Here is a 22,061-nt window from a genome sequence, read left to right on the forward strand (position 1 = left end):
ATAACTCCACGGGAGTGAGCACAATGTTATCTATATGACACACATGAACTAGTACTGTCTAACTGTGAAAAACTTTTAAAATGCTCTGAGCTAAGAGGTGGTTTTCAACGGTTTAGAAATCAGTTTTAACCTAACTAGGTTTAGCTTTTCAAAAACAACACCAAGGGAACAAAGCCAATTTAATGATAAAAGTCAGTAGGAAAGTTGTTTAAAATGTCATGCCCTATCTGAATCATGAAAGTTTAATTTTGACTAGACTGTCCCTTTAAAGAGACATGCTATCCAACATTTTTCTTTGCATGATTCAGAGAGAGCATGACATTTTAAACAACTTCTTAAATGACTTCTATGTTCAAATGTTCTTTGTTCTCTTGGTATCTTTTGTTGAAAAGAAGGGCCGTAATCTTAGGAGCGTGCACGTGTCTGGCTGAATATATGGCAGCAGTTTTGCAAAAATGTTAACGATTTGCGAGAGCACTAGAGGGTAGCACGATTTCCTGCCATGTAGTGCTCTATAGACCTACCTAGGTATCTCTTCAACACAGAATATCATGAGAACGAAGCACATTTGCTAATAGAAGTAAAAAAAACATTTTTTTCTGGGTTTCATATCCTTTTAGGTTCATGTTAATGAAATAGAGATTCACAAAATGACAAACACAAAGGCTATTTGCAAACTCAAAATATTACATTAGAGTTGTGAGTAAGTTTCTTAAAAGGTTTTATTCTGCATTGTTAGATCAGCATCTGTGCATATTCTTCTTTTTAGCAGTGTCTATTACATGCAGTTATAAGAAAATTAGTGAATACTGTCCCTTTAACCCTTGAAGGACAGCCAATGTACTTTCGCTTCTGTCGCACTGTATGGATCACATTTAGGAAAATTGTATTGCGTCTACCAACTGCTTTTATGCAATCCTGGTTATTACAGTGAGATTGCATAAACACGGTTGGCACATTGCAATAGAGCTTTCCTTAAAGAGACTGGAACAGTGCGATACAGTTTTCATAAACACAACCGGTACAGTGCGATACAGTTTTCATAAACACAACCGGTACAGTGCGATACAGTTTTCATAAACACAACCGGTACAGTGCGATACAGTTTTCATAAACACAACCGGTACAGTGCGATACAGTTTTAATTAACACAACCGGTACAGTGCGATACAGTTTTAATTAACACAACCGGTACAGTGCGATACAGTTTTCATTAACACAACCGGTACAGTGCGATACAGTTTTAATTAACACAACCGGTACAGTGCGATACAGTTTTCATTAACACAACCGGTACAGTGCGATACAGTTTTCGTAAACACAACCGGTACAGAGCGATACAGTTTTCATAAACACAACCCGGTACAGTGCGATACAGTTTTCATAAACACAACCGGTACAGTGCGATACAGTTTTCATAAACACAACCGGTACAGTGCGATACAATTTTCCTAAACACAACCGGTACAGTGCGATACAATTTTCATAAACACAACCGGTACAGTGCGATACAGTTTTCATAAATACAACCGGTACAGTGCGATACAGTTTTCATAAACACAACCGGTACAGTGCGATACAATTTTCCTAAACATGATTGTTACAGAGCAAAAAAAGTGGCTGGGATAAGTATCAGTGTTAGAAATTATATCTTTTTAAAAAATGTTTTACAGAAATTATCCAAAATGCTTTATCGTGACCATGAAAAGCAACAGCTGTGTTTTTATGCTGAATATTAATAATTAATATGGTAATCTTGTTTCAAAACCATAGACACTCCAAATTAAAAAAAACAAATTTTTTTCAATAAACAGACTTGGAAAATGTTAAAGGAAGCTTTTTACAGTATAACGCACATTACACCTCACACCTCACACACACATTTACTGTATACCCCTATAACGCACATTAGACCCCACACACACATTTATTGTATACCCCTATAACACACATTACACCCCACACACACACACACATGTACTGTATACCCCTATAACACACATTACACCTCACACACACATGTACTGTATACCCCTATAACGCACATTACACCTCACACACACATGTACTGTATACCCCTATAACACACATTACACCTCACACACACACATGTACTGTATACCCCTATAACGCACATTACACCTCACACACACATGTACTGTATACCCCTATAACACACATTACACCTCACACACACACATGTACTGTATACCCCTATAACGCACACTACACCTCACACACACATGTACTGTATACCCCTATAACACACATTACACCTCACACACACACATGTACTGTATACCCCTATAACGCACATTACACCTCACACACACATGTACTGTATACCCCTATAACACACATTACACCTCACACACACACACATGTATTGTATACCCCTATAATGCACATTACACCTCACACACACATGTACTGTATACCCCTATAATGCACATTACACCTCACACACACACATGTACTGTATACCCCTATAACGCACATTACACCTCACACACACACACATGACTGTATACCCCTATAACGCACATTGCACCTAACGCACACATGTACTGTATACCCCTATAATGCACATTACACCTCACACACACACATGACTGTATACCCCTATAACGCACATTACACCTCACACACACACACATGACTGTATACCCCTATAACGCACATTACACCTCACACACACACACATGTACTGTATACCCCTATAACTCACACTACACCTCACACACACATGTACTGTATACCCCTATAACACACATTACACCTCACACACTCACATGTACTGTATACCCCTATAACGCACATTACACCTCACACACACACACACACACACACACGTACTGTATACCCCTATAACACACATTACACCTCACACACACACATGTACTGTATACCCCTATAACACACATTACACCTCACACACACACATGTATTGTATACCCCTATAACGCATATTACACCTCACACACACACATGTACTGTATACCCCTATAATGCACATTACACCTCACACACACACATGTACTGTATACCCCTATAACGCACATTACACCTCACACACACACACACACATGTACTGTATACCCCTATAACACACATAACACCTCACACACACACATGTACTGTATACCAATATAACTCACATTACACCTCACACACACACATGTACTGTATACCCCTATAACGCACATTACACCTCACACACACACACATGTACTGTATACCCCTATAACGCACATTACACCTCACACATATGTACTGTATACCCCTATAACGCACATTACACCTCACACACACACATGTACTGTATACCCCTATAACGCACATTACACCTCACACACACACATGTACTGTATACCCCTATAACGCACATTACACCTCACGCACACACATGTACTGTATACCCCTATAACACACATTACACCTCTCACACATTGTACTGTATACCCCTATAACGCACATTACACATCACACACACATGTACTGTATAGCCCTATAACGCACATTACATCTCACACACACATGTACTGTATACCCCTATAATGCACATTACACCTCACACACACTGTACTGTATACCCCTATAATGCACATTACACCTCACAAACACTTTACTGTATACCCCTATAACACACATTACACCTCACACACACATGTACTGTATACCCCTATAACGCACATTACACCTCACACACACACACATGTACTGTATGCCCCTATAATGCACATTATACCTCACACACACATGTACTGTATACCCCTATAACGCAGATTACACCTAACACACACACATGTACTGTATACCCCATAACGCACATTACACCTCACACACACATGTACTATATACCCATATAACACACATTACACCTCACACACACACAAATTTACTGTATACCCCTATAACGCACATTACACCTCACACACACACATGTACTGTATACCCCTATGACGCACATTACACCTCACACATAGATGTACTGTATACCCCTATAACACACATTACACCTCACACACACACACACATGTACTGTATACCCCTATAACGTACATTACCCCTCAAACACGCATGTACTGTATACCCCTATAACCCAAATTACACCTCACACACACACATGTACTGTATACCCCTATAACACACATTACACCTCACACACACACACATGTACTGTATACCCCTATAACACACATTACACCTCACACACACATGTACTGTATACCCCTATAACGCACATTACACCTCACACACACATGTACTGTATACCCCTATAATGCACATTACACCTCACACACATGTACTGTATACCCCTATAACGCACATTACACCTCACACACACACATGTACTGTATACCCCTATAATGCACATTACACCTCACATACACACACATGTACTGTATACCTGTAATGTCCTTACATAGCAAACATTAACTCTTTATATGAATGATGCACTTGCAACTTCTAAATGTAAACTGGCACTTTATTTACTGGATTACATAACAAGGTGGCTCCTGTAGATTTGCACACAGTAATATGGATAGATACACATATATAGTCCTTTATAATGAATGGCTGCTGCACTCCTTATATTAGCAGTCCTGTACACTGTGTATGCAGCACTATTGTAATCCAGGGTAACTTATAACTGTAATATAACTGTATAACTGTAATATAACTTATAATGTGTGGCTGGCTGTTCTTACTCTTCCTGACTGGCTGATGCTGTATCTTCTGCAGTGATCTGTAGCTGACATTACACTTATTATTATTGGCACTTGTCAGAATCTGAGGTTCACTCCTTGTACTTTATAACTGCATCACAAACTGTCACAAGATGGCTTCTCTGAACTGTTCTGATTCTAAGCACAGCCCACTTGATGACATCATCTTTGTATGAAAGCCTCTACCATCTAACCAAACCAGGAAGTAAGCACAACACTACATCTCCTTTCCTACTTATTTTTTTTTTTTTTAAATAAACTTAACTGCACAACAACAGCCGTAAGATAAATCAGTCTTCTCCAGCATCCTCTTGTATTGTGGACGTGAAAGCTGCTTCTTGTTTCTTCCGTTGACAAAAGTTTCTCTGATATGTTATAGAAAAGAAAAAAATAGAAAAGAAAAAAATGCAGCATTCGTGGGACACTTGCGGTAAAATTCCAAATTTTATTTCATAATGTTAAAAACACAGGTTAGGATCAGGGAATTAACCCCTTACGCGTTTCGTACTCTAACTGAGCACTTAGTCATAGGGATGTCTGCTAAGACCGGACATGGCCTATTTAAAGGCACAGTGTCCAATCATACAGTCTGTCAAGGAAATTTAAAAACACTTAAATATAAAAACATGTTAGCCTAGAACATGATCATCTAACAATATTTATACAAGAGTTTGCTAAACATCAAAAATAGTATCCTATTGTCATAATGTAACCATATACAAATCGTTGCCACATCATAAGTATATAGAAAAACAAGCATGACCAAAACACAACAGAAAATAACACAGATCTAATTGTAAAACCTTATGCAAGGATGTTAAATATTACCCAATACCTAAAACTAACCTAGTTCGTATGCACAATGTAACTACTGGAACTACCACCATTATGTTAAATGAATACAAAACATCATACAGTGTGTTACATAATGCTGAACATAGTCAGTGATAGAAAATTAAAGTATATATCCTTGGATAATAAGTGAATCTATAATAATAATACATGTATCTGTCAAAATAGAGGGAAATGTAGAGAAATAAGGTTCAATTAATCTATGAATAAACTCATATCCCACTCCTTGTTTAGACCATCAGGGGTGACAGTTCTTAATTTATATATCCAGAACATTTCTTGTTTGAGTAACATTTTATTTCTGTCCCCCCCTCTTGTGGGTGGATAAATTTTATCAATAACTCTGACCAATCCAAGAAAGAATGAAGAGAAAACAAAGGGGTCTGATCGCAAGGAGAAAAGATAAAGAAGCGGCACCTAAATCCATTCTTAAAAATAAGAGGGATAAGAAAGTGGCATTTTCATCCACTGACACTTCCGATCATGAGTCCAATTACTCCGAAGGGAGCTGTGCCTCTACAGCTTTATCTACCACCTCTCTCTCTCTTCCTCTTTTTCTTCCTCTTCTTCTTCTTCTTCTTCTTCTTCTTCCTCCCTTTCTTCTATCTCTTCTAATGTAGTTCCTTCCCTACAGGCATCAGATGGTGACATCAATCAAGAAGAAGGGGCAGTCTGCCCAAAAGTCAGAGCTGTCCCTTTAGGGGACGGACGAGAAGAGCAGGCAGACGACAGAAGAAAGTCAACAAGAAAATCCAAGAGCCACAAGAAGCATTGACTGTATTAAATCTTTCTGATCATTCTCTAACGGAGGGACAAAAAAGTGTATTAAGTAAGGGCTTGGTTTTTGCCCCATCCCATAGATTTTCAGCATTTAAAACCATTATTGATGTAAACAGGTTTGTGCGTAAACTTACGTTAAAACGCTTCTTTAAAGGTGACAGATGTATAGAACATCATGATAGTCCTTCCTTAGAAGAAACACGTGACAATGCAATATCACAGCAGCTAGACACACAAGCAATTCATCTAGATTTTCAAGATTTAACAAGTCTCAATACATTAAGGGATTTAGAAAATTCTAATTTAGGTCCTGATGAATTCAGTATGGCAACACCAAAACAGAAAACTTCTGATTTTTACCCTGTTCAGTTTAGGGGAAAGTCCTTGAACATGTTTCAAAAACAAGTAGAGAGGGACATTTTAGAGTTAGAACGCAAGTGTAAAACATCACAAGTTAAACCTAATCTTACTAAGGGGGAGTTTGAAGCCTTAAAAACTCTGCAAGCCAATGAAAACATCACTATAAGAGCGAGTGATAAAGGAGGCAATGTAGTGGTACTAAATAAGACAGACTACATTTTGGAGGCAAAAAGGCAGCTGAATGATACCACAACCTATAGGAAATTAACAAGAAATCCAACATGTGAGTTTAGGAAGAAACTATTGAGGATTTTAGACCAAGTTGTTTCTTTGGCTATTCTAACTTGAAAGGAAATTAACATATTAGTTCCGAATCATCCATCAATTCCAATCTTCCATTATCTCCCTAAGACCCACAAAAGTCTTAGTTCTCCTCCTGGAAGACCTATCATCTCCGGCATAGGCTCATTATTTGAGCCTCTGTCGGAGTGGATAGATTCAATTCTACAACCTATTGTAGTTACACTCCACAGTTATCTAAGAGATTCCTCACATTTGATTAAAAACTTACAGAGGGTAAAATGGAAGATTGGTTATCGTTGGATTGTGGCAGATGTCACATCCTTGTACTCCTGTATACCACACTCTTTGAGTGTTAGAGCTATCAGGTATTTTTTAGATTTAGACACCAAGAAACTAAGATACTAATTTGTGAAATCATTGAATTTCTCTTGCAACATAATTTTTGCATGTTTGATAGTGAATTCTATCTTCAAATTTGCGGCACCGCAATGGGTGCAAAATTTGCACCATCTTTCGCCAACCTGTATGTAGGTTGGTGGGAGAATAATGTTATATTCAGCAAGGCAAACCCATATATGGAGTCCACTGTCACATATATGCGATATATAGATGATTTGCTATTCATAGTTGATGATTCTGTAAATGAGATGGAATTCATAGAATTTTTGAATGATAACAATTTAAATTTAAAGTTCATTGGTGAAAGTAATTGTAATACTGTTAATTTTCTTGACCTCACGTTAACAGGCATGACTGATACAGGCAGCATAGTGACAGACACATTTCGAAAGCCGACTGCAGGTAACTCTATCTTGCATGCAAGATCCTGCCATCCACCACATTTTATTAGGTCCATACCTAAGGCCCAGTTTCTGAGAATTAGAAGAAACACGAATTCAGATGACCTTTTAAAAAAACAGGCAGCAGCACTTAAAGGTAGGCTCACTGAAAGAGGGGCTAACACACAACAGGGTTTACTGATGAAACCTAAGAAGGAAAATAGGGATTTTTCAGACTCTACTGTGGTATTCTCAACAGAATTTTCCAATCAGTACAATCAGGTTTGTGGTATCCTAAAGAAAAACTTACACATTCTACAGCAGGATGAGATATTATGTGAGATAGTAGACAGGTGTAAGTTTGTCCCTAGAAAGGCGCCTACCTTAGCAAATAAGTTATCACCCAGTTTAGTGTGTTCCAAAAAACAAAGAACAGATACATGGTTACATAAGAAAGGTACTTTTAAATGTGGTACTGGTCCATGTTCTACTTGTGACATTATAGGTAGAGGTGAAACCTTTTCAAGTACTGTTACCCAGGAGAATTTTAATGTTGTTTTTTATGCAAATTGTAGGAGTCACTATGTTGTATATCTTCTAGAATGCAATCTGTGCCATATGCAATATACAGGTCAGACTAGTAGGGAATTAAGATCTCGCATGAGAGAACATATCTATGATACAAAAACATATAATACAAATTCAGCAGTTGCACAACACCATTTTAGCATGCACATGACCAACAAATTCAACATGACGGTCAGAGTTATTGATAAAATTTATCCACCCACAAGAGGGGGTGACAGAAATAAAATGTTACTCAAACAAGAAATGTTCTGGATATATAAATTAAGAACTGTCACCCCTGATGGTCTAAACAAGGAGTGGGATATGAGTTTATTCATAGATTAATTGAACCTTATTTCTCTACATTTCCCTCTATTTTGACAGATACATGTATTATTATTATGGATTCACTTATTATCCAAGGATATATACTTTAATTTTCCATCACTGACTATGTTCAGCGTTATGTAACACACTGTATGATGTTTTGTATTCATTTAACATAATGGTGGTAGTTCCAGTAGTTACATTGTGCATACGTACTAGGTTAGTTTTAGGTATTGGGTAATATTTAACATCCTTGCATAAGGTTTTACAATTAGATCTGTGTTATTTTCTGTTGTGTTTTGGTCATGCTTGTTTTTCTATATACTTATGATGTGGCAACGATTTTTATATGGTTACATTATGACAATAGGATACTATTTTTGATGTTTAGCAAACTCTTGTATAAATATTGTTAGATGATCATGTTCTAGGCTAACATGTTTTTATATTTAAGTGTTTTTAAATTTCCTTGACAGACTGTATGATTGGACACTGTGCCTTTAAATAGGCCATGTCCGGTCTTAGCAGACATCCCTATGACTAAGTGCTCAGTTAGAGTACGAAACGCGTAAGGGGTTAATTCCCTGATCCTAACCTGTGTTTTTAACATTATGAAATAAAATTTGGAATTTTACCGCAAGTGTCCCACGAGTGCTGCATTTTTTTCTTTTCTATGGATTTTTGCGGCTCACGCTTAGCCGCGCTGGAATTGCACCTCACGGGGCTGTGTTGAACTTACCCTATCAGCTGGGCAGCATCGGACTCTCCTCCTAGCGTCACGCTCTGCAGCGGCCTAGTCTTCTCACTTCTCTGATATGTTGCATGTTGTCTCCGGCAAGTGTCTCTGAGATTCACTTCAGGAGACCAACGAACAACAGGTGTTCGTTGCCTGGGAGTACGAGTTTGACTATTGTGTTCCTGGATAGAATTTCCTGACTCATCATTACAAGGTTCTTCTATTGAGGCTGGTATTTCTGAGTCATCTTCTGTAGTTGAGTCAGAGCCTATGTTTGGATCATGCCAAACACCACCCCAGATATCAAAGTCATTGTCTGATTGCATTTGTATGTGATGGTCCTCACCAGCCTGCTCTCTCCTCTCTAGCCGTGGTCATAGTTGGTTCACATGGAGGCGACACACACCTGATTGAGTGGTTATCACATACATCTTTGGGCCATCAACCTGGGCAACAACACCTGGTGCCCATTTTTCCTCTGTATGGTACACCCTATACCAAACCAAGTCTCCTTCTGTGTAGGTCCGTGAAGGTTTTCCCACTCTCATTTTATCTTGCATGATGCAGACTGTTTCTGCTACATCTGGTGTGATTAAATCAAGCTTTTTACGGAACTTCCTGCCAAACAATAGTTGAGCTGGGGCAACTGCCGTGGTGGGGTGTTGAGTAACCCTATATTGTTGCAAAAATTGTAAAATGTTTTTAGTATTATCCTGCTTTTCTGCTTTTAGAGCTTTCAGTGCTCTTTTAAAGGTTTGGACAAATCTTTCTGCTTGCCCATTGGTGGCAGGGTGATATGGTGCTGTCCGATAATGGTGAATTCCATTCGTATGTAAAAAATTCTGGAAGTCTTGTGACACAAACTGGGGACCATTGTCTGTGACCAGTTTTCTTGGCAACCCAAATACTGAAAACAGTCTTTCTAATGCTGATATGACTTCAGTAGTTGTAGTCCTTGTCATTGGAATTACTTCTGGCCACTTAGAGTGTGCATCAATTATGATTAAGTATGAGATTCCATCAATAGGACCAGCAAAGTCCAAATGTAGTCTCTCCCAAGGAGTAGTAGACCAGTCCCATGGTTGTACAGCTCCTTGTGGAAGCTGTCCTTGAGCCTGAACACACCCTTTGCATGCCATAACATAGTTCTCAATGTCCTTATCAATGGCCGGCCACCAAACATGACCCCTAGCCTTCTGTTTCATTCTGACAATGCCTGGGTGTCCTTCATGAAGGAGTTTTAACGTAGCTTGCCGTAGCCCGTTAGGAACCAGAACTCTCTCACCCATAAAATACATCCATTTCTGAGTGTGAGTTCTTTCGCTCATAGTATGTATGCTCGCTGCACATCACAGCCAGTTCTTGGCCAGCCATCTCTCAAATACTTTGCCAGAAGTTGTAATTCAGTATCACAAGCTGTCTCTTTTGCAATTTGTTTGGCATGTACTATACCCGTAAAACACACACTTGGAAGGCTTTCTTGAACAACTGATGAGGAATTAATTAGTGGAAGCCTGGACATGGCATCAGCATTGCCATGGGAATCATGGGCCCGGTATTTGATGGAGTAATGATATGCTCCCAAAGTTAGAGCATACCTTTGCAATCTAGCAGCTGTCGTGATTGAAATTCCTTTCCTTGGATTAAAGATGGTCAGCAGTGGCTTATGGTCAGTTAAAAGAGTAAATTGTCTACCATAAATATAGTTATGGAACTTCTTAACAGCCCATACAATGGCCAGTGCTTCCTTGTCTAATTGGGAATAGTTCTTCTCTGCCTTCGTTAGAGAACGGGAAGCAAAGGCTACCGGTCGGTCTGTCCCATCTGGCATTGTGTGTGACAAGACAGCCCCTAAACCATAAGGTGAAGCATCACATGCTATCATGAGTGGTTTCTGAAGATCATAGTGCATTAACATGCGGGAACACAGGAGTAGGTTCTTGGATTCCTGGAAGGCTTGATTGCATTCACTGCTCCACAACCAGGGTCGATTTGTCTCAAGAAGCTGATGTAGTGGGTGTAACATATGGGCTAGCTGGGGAAGAAAACGGTGGTAATAGTTATGGAGACCAAGGTATGATCGTAGTTGTGATACATTCTGTGGTATAGGAGCTTCTTGCAAGGCCTTGACTTTGTCATCAGCAGTGTGTAAACCATGACAATTTATAACATGGCCACAAAATTCTAATTTGTCACGCATGAAAGCACACTACTCCAAGTTGACCTTCAACCCGTAGGTCATTAGCCGCTGCAGTACCCTCTCTACATTGTGTCAATGTTCTTCCTCCGTCCTGCCCGTGATTAACATGTCATCTAAAAGGCATTGGACATGAGGTAGTCCATTTAACACTTCTTCCATGGTGCGTTGCCAGATGGCTGGTGCAAGAGCAATGCCAAAGACCATACGATTATATTGAAATAAACCACAGTGAGTATTGATGGTGAGTAACCTGCGGGAATCTGGATGTACTTCAAGTTGAAGGTAAGCATTTTTTAAATCAATCTTTGTGAAATGTTGACCCCCAGCTAAGTTAGCAAAAATTTCTTCTGTCCTGGGTAATGGATACTTATCCACTGCTAACTGTTCGTTCAACACCATCCTAAAGTCTCCACATATTCGGATCTGTCCATCTTTCTTTCTTACTGGTACAATAGGAGAAGCCCACTCACTACGATGCACTGGGGTTATAATCTTTAACTCTTCTAACCTCCTCAGTTCAGCATCAACTTCTGCCCTTAAAACAAATGGCACAGTTCGTGCTTTGAAAAACTTTGGCCTTGTTCCAGGTTTTAACTGTAACCGCACCCTTTTGTTCTTAACTTTTCCCAGAACATTTTCAAACACTGGGGCATATTTGGTCTTAATGTTCTGAATCCACTGGGTACGATCAACTCCAATACCGCCCGCTGGTATTTAGAGTCAGGCAGGAAAGGGTCTAATGCTCACTTCCCTACCGCGACTCCAGGCTACCGCAGATCCCCTTACGCCAATTGCGTATCCTATCTTTTCAATGGGATCTGCCTAACGCCGGTATTTGGAGTCTTGGGAGAAGTGAGCGGTAGACCCTCTACCGACAAGACTCCTACCGACAAAAAAAGTCAGTAGTTAAGAGCTTTATGGGCTAACGTGTGAATATAAAGCTCTTAACTACTGTGCTATGAAGTACACTAACACCCATAAACTACCTATGTACCCCTAAACCGAGGCCCCCCCCACATCGCCGCCACTATAATAATTTTTTTTAACCCCTAATCTGCCGACCGGACACCCCGCCGCCACCTACATTATACCTATAAACCCCTAATCTGCTGCCCCTAACATCGCCAACCCCTATATTATATTTTTTAACCCCTAATCTGCCCCCAACCAGTAGAAGTCTTGATCCAAGCGGCAAAGAAGAGGTCCTCTATCCGGGCGAAGTCTTGATCCAAGCGGCAAAGAAGAGGTCTTCCATCCGGGCGATGTCTTCTTCCAAGCAGCATCTTCTATCTTCTTTCTTCCGGATCCATCTTCATCCCGCTAACGCGGAACTTCCTCCTTCCCCGACGGACTAACGATGAATGAAGGTTCCTTTAAGGGACGTCATCCAAGATGGCGTCCCTCGAATTCCGATTGGCTGATAGGATTCTATCAGCCAATCAGAATTAAGGTTAGAAAAAATCTGATTGGCTGATGCAATCAGCCAATCAGATTGAAGTTCAATCCAATTGGCTGATCCAATCAGCCAATCGTATTGAGCTCGCATTCTATTGGCTGAATTCCGATTATAGTTGCGGCGAGGTCCGGTCAGCAGATTAGGGGTTAATAAGTGTAGATAAGGTAGCGGCGACATTGGGGGGGCAGATTAGGGGTTAATAAATATAATATAGGGGTCGGCGGTGTTAGGGGCAGCAGATTACGGGTTCATAGGGATAATGTAGGTGGTGACGGTGTCCGGATTCGGGGTTAATAGTATAATGCAGGTGTCAGCGATAGCGGGGGTGGCAGATTAGGGGTTAATAAGTGTAAGGTTAGGGGTGTTTAGACTCGGGGTTCATGTTAGGGTGTTAGGTGCAGACTTAGAGAGTATGTCCCCATAGGAAACAATGGGGCTGCGTTAGGAGCTGAACGCTGCTTTTTTGCAGGTGTTAGGGTTTTTTCCAGCCCAAAATGCCCCATTGTTTCCTATGGGGATATCGTGCACGAGCACATTTTTCCAGCTTACCGCTACCGTAAGCAATGCTGGTATTGAGGGTTGAAGTGGAGCTAAATTAGGCTCAACGCACCCTTTTTTGAGCCTAACGCAGCCCCTCAGACAACTCTAAAAGCCAGCGTTGTTTGAAGGGTGCGCTGGGAAAAAAAGCAGCGTTAGCTACGTGGGTCTTTACCGACAAAACTCTAAATCTAGGCGTTAGAATCTCCAATGTCATTGGCAAGCAAATACTGCTGTAGCCTTTCAGTCCAGGAAACCCAGTTATCTGTGTGAGGGTCAAATTCTTTCAATGCTCCAAATACAGCCATTATAGCGTGAGTTTGTGGTAGTATACTCGTCGCCAGATGTAATGTCCTTACATAGCAAACATTAACTCTTTATATGAATGATGCACTTGCAACTTCTTAATGTAAACTGGCACTTTATTTACTGGATTACCTAACAAGGTTGCTCCTGTAGATTTGCACACAGTAATATGGATAGATACACATATATAGTCCTTTATAATGAATGGCTGCTGCACTCCTTATATTAGCAGTCCTGTACACTGTGTATGCAGCACTATTGTAATCCAGGGTAACTTATAACTGTAATATAACTGTATAACTGTAATATAACTTATAATGTGTGACTGACAGTTCTTACTCTTCCTGACTGGCTGATGCTGTATCCTCTGCAGTGATCTGTAGCTGACATTACACTTATTATTATTATTATTATTGGCTCTTGTCAGATTCTGAGGTTCAGTCCTTGTACCTTATAACTGCATCACAAATTGTCACAAGATGGCTTCTCTGAACTGTTCTGATTCTAAGCACAGCCCACTTGATGACATCATCTTTGTATGGAAGCCTCAATGTGCCATCTAACCAAACCAGGAAGTAAGCACAACACTACAATACCCCTATAACGCACATTACACCTCACACACACACATGTACTCTATACCCCTATAACACACATTACACCTCAGACACACACATGTACTGTATACCCCTATAATGCACATTACACCTCACACACACACATGTACTGTATACCCCTATAACACACATTACACCTCACACACACATGTACTGTATACCCCTATAACGCACATTACACCTTACACACACACATGTACTGTATACCCCTATAACACACATTACACCTCACACACATGTACTGTATACCCTATAACGCACATTACACCTCACACACATGTACTGTATACCCCTATAATGCACATTACACCTCACACATACACTGTACTGTATACACCTATAATGCACATTACACCTCACACACACACATGTACTGTATACCCCTATAACGCACATTACACCTCACACACACACATGTACTGTACACCCCTATAACGCACATTACACCTCACACACACATGTACTGTATACCCCTATAACGCACATTACACCTCACACACATATGTACTGTATACCCCTATAACGCACATTACACCTCACACACACATGTACTGTATACCCCTATAACGCACATTACACCTCACACACACATGTACTGTATACCCCTATAACAAACATTACACCTCACACACATGTACTGTATACCCCTATAATGCACATTACACCTCACACACACACATGTACTGTATACCCCTATAAAGCACATTGCACCTCACACACACACACATGTACTCATTGTATACCCCTATAACGCACATTACAGCTCACACACACAAACACATGTACTGTATACCCCTATAACGCACATTACACCTCACACACACATGTACTGTATACCCCTATAACACACATTGCACCTCACACACACACACACACATGTACTGTATACCCCTATAACGCACATTACACCTCACACACACACATGTACTGTATACCCCTATAACGCACATTACACCTCACACACACACATGTACTGTATACCCCTATAACACACATTACACCTCACACACACATGTACTGTATACCCCTATAACGCACATTACACCTCACACACACATGTACTGTATACCCCTATAACAAACATTACACCTCACACACATGTACTGTATACCCCTATAATGCACATTACACCTCACACATACACATGTACTGTATACCCCTATAACGCACATTACACCTCACACACACATGTACTGTATACCCCTATAAGGCACATTACACCTCACACACACACACATGTACTGTATACCCCTATAACGTACATTACCCCTCAAACACACATGTACTGTATACCCCTATAACACACATTACACCTCACACACACATGTACTGTATAGCCCTATAATGCACATTACAACTCACACACAGACACATGTACTGTATACCCCTATAACGCACATTACACCTCACACACACATGTTCTGTATACCCCTATAACGCACATTACACCTCACACACACATGTACTGTATACCCCTATAACACACATTGCACCTCACACACATGTACTGTATACCCCTATAACGCACATTACAACTCACACACACACATGTACTGTATACCCCTATAACGTACATTTCAACTCACACACACACATGTACTGTATACCCCTATAACGTACATTACACCTCACACACACATGTACTGTATACCCCTATAATGCACATTACACATCACACACACACATGTACTGTATACCCCTATAAAGCACATTACACCTCACACAGACGCACTGTATACCCCTATAACACACATTACACCTCACACACACACATGTACTGTATACCCCTATAACGCACATTACACCTCACACACACATTTACTGTATACCCCTATAACGCACATTACACCTCACACACATGTACTGTATACCCCTGTAACGCACATTACACCTCACACACACATGTATTGTATACCCTATAACGCACATTACACCTCACACACATGTACTGTATACCCCTATAACGCACATTACACCTCACACACATGTACTGTATACCCCTATAACACACATTACACCTCACATACACACATGTACTGTACACCCCTATAACGCACATTACACCTCACAAACACATGTACTGTATACCCCTATAACTAGGCTGACCATATTGCCGCTTTAAGAAGGAACACTTATGAAAAATACATATGTGAGGGTTCTTATACAAAACCATTTCTTTAAACAGCCCTGAAAACAGCCCTGACATATTTATTTTTTATATGTGTCCCTTTTAAAAGCGGCAATATGGTCAGCCTACCTATAACACACATTACACCTCATACACACACATGTACTGTATACCCCTATAACGCACATTACACCTCACACACACACATGTACTGTATACCCCTATAACGCACATTACACCTCACACACACATGTACTGTATACCCCTATAACACACATTACACCTCACACACATGTATTGTATACCCCTATAACACACATTACACCTCACACACACATGTACTGTATACCCCTATAACGCACATTACACCTCACACACATACACATGTACTGTATACCCTATAACACACATTACACCTAACACACACATGTACTGTATACCCCTATAACGCACATTACACCTCACACACACACACATGTACTGTATACCCCTATAACGCACATTAAACCTCACACACACATGTACTGTATACCCCTATAACGGACATTACACCTCACACACACATGTACTGTATACCCCTATAATGCACATTACACCTCACACACACATGTACTGTATACCCCTATAACGCACATTACACCTCACACACACACATGTACTGTATACCCCTATAACGCACATTACACCTCTCACAGACTGTACTGTATACCCCTATAACGCACATTACACCTCACACACATGTACTGTATACCCCTATAACGCACATTACACCTCACACACACACATGTACTGTATACCCCTATAACACACATTACACCTCACACACACACATGTACTGTATACCCCTATAACACACATTACACCTCACACAGACATGTACTGTATACCCCTATAACACACATTACACCTCACACACACACATGTACTGTATACCAGTGTTAATTTCGTCGACTAAAACTAGACTAAAATGACTATAAAACTAAAGAAATTCTGATGACTAAAATACGACTAAAATTAAAATGACATTTTAGTCAAAAGACTATGACTAAAACTAAATCAAAATGACATTTTAGTCAAAAGACTATGACTAAAACTAAATCAAAATTTGCTGACAAAAACATTTTATGCAAGTTGTTATAATCAATCCATATCTAATTACTGCTCTTTTGTAAAATTTACGAAACTTAATTTTATTACATTTTAAGATAAATAAAGACATGTTATATACCACAACAGTTAAATCTGTTAAATCTGTATTGCATGTTCAAACCTTAATGCCATAAATAGAAACAGGTTAATAAACCTTTACTCCAGGAATATATAATGAGTTTGGAAGTTCTAAAGCACTGCTAATATCGTTGCCGAAACTTTTTCGAATCTGTGAACAATCAATTGATTCTTCCTATAGAAATAAGCATAACCCACAAGTATGGGTTTAAGTTATGCTGTGCCTGTGCTATCTGCAGAAACTTTTTGTTGTGTTACTTGATACTTGTTTTAATTATTAACAGAGAACTGTTAAAGGTTTTATATTGGGTAATATGTTCAATTTAGCCAATACAGTTTACAGTTTTTTGTTTTTTTAATATTTTAAAGTTGCACTTCTGTTTGTTTATGAAACTTGGTTTTATTTAATTGTAAGTTTAATAAAGATGTTACATATCACAACGGCTAAATCTGTGTCTATATTGCATGTTTAAACCTTAATACCATAAATATTAACAGGTATTATGTTTACTCCTGGAGTATGTAATCAGTTTGTAAATGATAGAGAAATGCTTAAATAACGCATTACACTTTAACTAAACCCCTTAGATTTTAGTTGACTAAAATCTACTGGGATTTAGTCGACTAAAATCTACTGGAAATTCAGTCGACTAAAACTAGACTAAAACTAAAACAATTCAGATGACTAAAATACGACTAAAACTAAAATGGCATTTTAGTCAAAAGACTAAAACTAAGACTAAATTGAAATTTGCCGTCAAAATTAACACTGCTGTATACCCCTATAACACACATTACACCTCACACACACACACATGTACTGTATACCCCTATAACGCACATTACACCTCACACACACATGTACTGTATAACCCTATAACGCACATTACACCTCACACACACATATACTGTATACCCCTATAACGCACATTACACCTCACACACACATGTACTGTATACCCCTATAACGCACATTACACCTCACACACATACACATGTACTGTATACCCCTATAACACACATTACACCTCACACACGCATGTACGGTATACCCCTATAATGCACATTACACCTCACACACATGTACTGTATACCCCTATAACGTACATTACACCTCACACACACACATGTACTGTATACCCCTATAACGCACATTACACTTCACAGACACTGTACTGTATACCCCTATAACGCACATTACACCTCACACACACACACATGTACTGTATACCCCTATAACGCATATTACACCTCACACACACATGTACTGTATACCCCTATAACACACATTACACCTCACACACATGTACTGTATACCCCTGTAACGCACATTACACCTCACACACACACATGTACTATATACCACTATAACACACATTACACCTCACACACACACACATGTACTGTATACCCCTATAACGCACATTACACCTCACACACACATGTACTGTATACCCCTATAACGCACATTACACCTCACACACACATGTACTGTATACCCCTATAACACACATTACACCTCACACACATGTACTGTATACCCCTGTAACGCACATTACACCTCACACACACACATGTACTGTATACCCCTATAACACACATTACACCTCACACACACACACACACATGTACTGTATACCCCTATAACGCACATTACACCTCACACACACATGTACTGTATACCCCTATAACGCACATTACACCTCACACACACACACATGTACTGTATACCCCTATAACGCACATTACACCTCACACACACATGTACTGTATACCCCTATAACGCACATTAAACCTCACACACACTGTACTGTATACCCCTATAACGCACATTACACCTCACACACATGTACTGTATACCCCTATAACGCACATTACACCTCACACACACACATGTACGGTATACCCCTATAACGCACATTACACCTTAAACACATGTACTATATACCCCTATAACGCACATTACACCTCACACACACACACATGTACTGTATACCCCTATAACACACATTACACCTCACACTCACACATGTACTGTATACCCCTATAACACACATTACACCTTACACACATGTACTGTATACCCCTATAACGCACATTGCACCTCACACACACACATGTACTGTATACCCCTATAACACACATTACACCTTACACACATGTACTGTATACCCCTATAATGCACATTACACCTCACAGACACTGTACTGTATGCCCCTATAACACACATTACACCTTACACACATGTACTGTATACCCCTATAACGCACATTACACCTCACACACACACATGTACTGTATACCCCTATAATGCACATTACACCTCACAGACACTGTATACCCCTGATGCTCCAGCTCAAATATATCACCAGTTCGTTACAAGTTTTACTTTATTTTGGAAGTAAAAAGGTTAATTAAGAGCTCACCCTTACTCACACTGCTCCCTCTCAGTAAGAGCTCACCCTCACTCCCACTGCTACCCCTCAGTAAGAGCTCACCCTCACTCCCACTGCTACCCCTCAGTAAGAGCTCCCCCTTACTCACACTGCTACCACTCAGTAAGAGATCACCCTCACTCACACTCCTACCCCTCAGTAAGAGCTCACCCTCACTCATACTGCTCCCCCTCAGTAAGAGCTCACTCTCACTCACACTGCTCCCCCTCAATAAGGCTCACCCTTACTCACACTGCTACCCCTCAGTAATAGCTCACCCTCACTCACACTGCTACACCTCAGTGAGAGCTCACCCTCACTCACACTGCAACCCCTCAGTAAGAACTCCCCCTCACTCACACTGCTCCCCCTCAGTAAGAGCTCCCCCTCACTCACACTGCTCCCCCTCAGTAAGAGCTCACCCTCACTCACACTGCTCCCCCTCAATAAGGCTCACCCTTACTCACACTGCTACCCCTCAGTAAGAGCTCACCCTCACTCACACTGCTACACCTCAGTAAGAGCTCACCCTCACTCACACTGCTACACCTCAGTAAGAGCTCACCCTCACTTACACTGCTCACCCTCAATAAGAGCTCACCCTCACTCACACTGCAACCCCTCAGTAAGAGCTCACCCTCACTCACACTGCTCCCCCTCAGTAAGAGCTCACTCTCACTCACACTGCTCCCCCTCAATAAGGCTCACCCTTACTCACACTGCTACCCCTCAGTAATAGCTCACCCTCACTCACACTGCTACACCTCAGTGAGAGCTCACCCTCACTCACACTGCTACACCTCAGTAAGAGCTCACCCTCACTCACACTGCTCCCCCTCAATAAGAGCTCACCCTCACTCACACTGCTCCCCCTCAGTAAGAGCTCACGCTCACTCACACTGATACCCCTCAGTAGGAGCTCACCCTCACTCACACTGCTCCCCCTCAGTAAGAGCTCACCCTTACTCACACTGCTCCCCCTAAGTAAGAGCTCACCCTCACTCACACTGCTCCCTCTCAGTAAGAGCTCACTCACACTGTTTCTCCTCAGTAAGAGCTCGCCCTCACTCACACTGCTACCCCTCAGTAATAGCTCACCCTTACTCACACTGCTACCCCTCAGTAAGAGCTCACCCTCTCTCACACTGCTCCCCTCAGTAAGAGCTCACTCACATTGCTCCCCCTCAGTAATACATAACCCTTACTCACACTGCTCCCCCTCAGTAAGAGCTCACCCTTACTCACACTGCTCCCCCTCAGTAAGAGTGCACCCTCACTCTAACTGCTACCCCTTAGTAAGAGCTCAACCTAACTCACACTGCTCCACCTCAGTAAGAGCTCACCCCTCACTTACACTGCTCACCGCTCAGCATTACTCACACTCACTCACATTACCCACACCTTCTTAAATTACTCACACCTCACTCACATTACTCACACTTCAGTGTTTGCTCACAACACAGGCCCCAATCAACTTGCCATAGGGCTGAGATTCACTATGACTTGAAGAGTTCATGTGTTTGTCCTGTTTTAGCTCAACTTCACCACACTGCCCCTGGTCAGCCATCTCCAGTAAAGCCCCTTGTTAGTCATTAGGGAAAGGTACAGCATAAGTAACGGTGTAACAAGCACCAGAGGCATCTGAGAAATACCCCACCCTTGTGATTACTTCCTTCTGAGGTATCAGACTCCTACGAGTGCAGAGAAACGGACTGCAGATA

Source organism: Bombina bombina, chromosome 3 (assembly GCF_027579735.1).
Source record: "Bombina bombina isolate aBomBom1 chromosome 3, aBomBom1.pri, whole genome shotgun sequence".
NCBI lineage: Eukaryota > Metazoa > Chordata > Amphibia > Anura > Bombinatoridae > Bombina > Bombina bombina.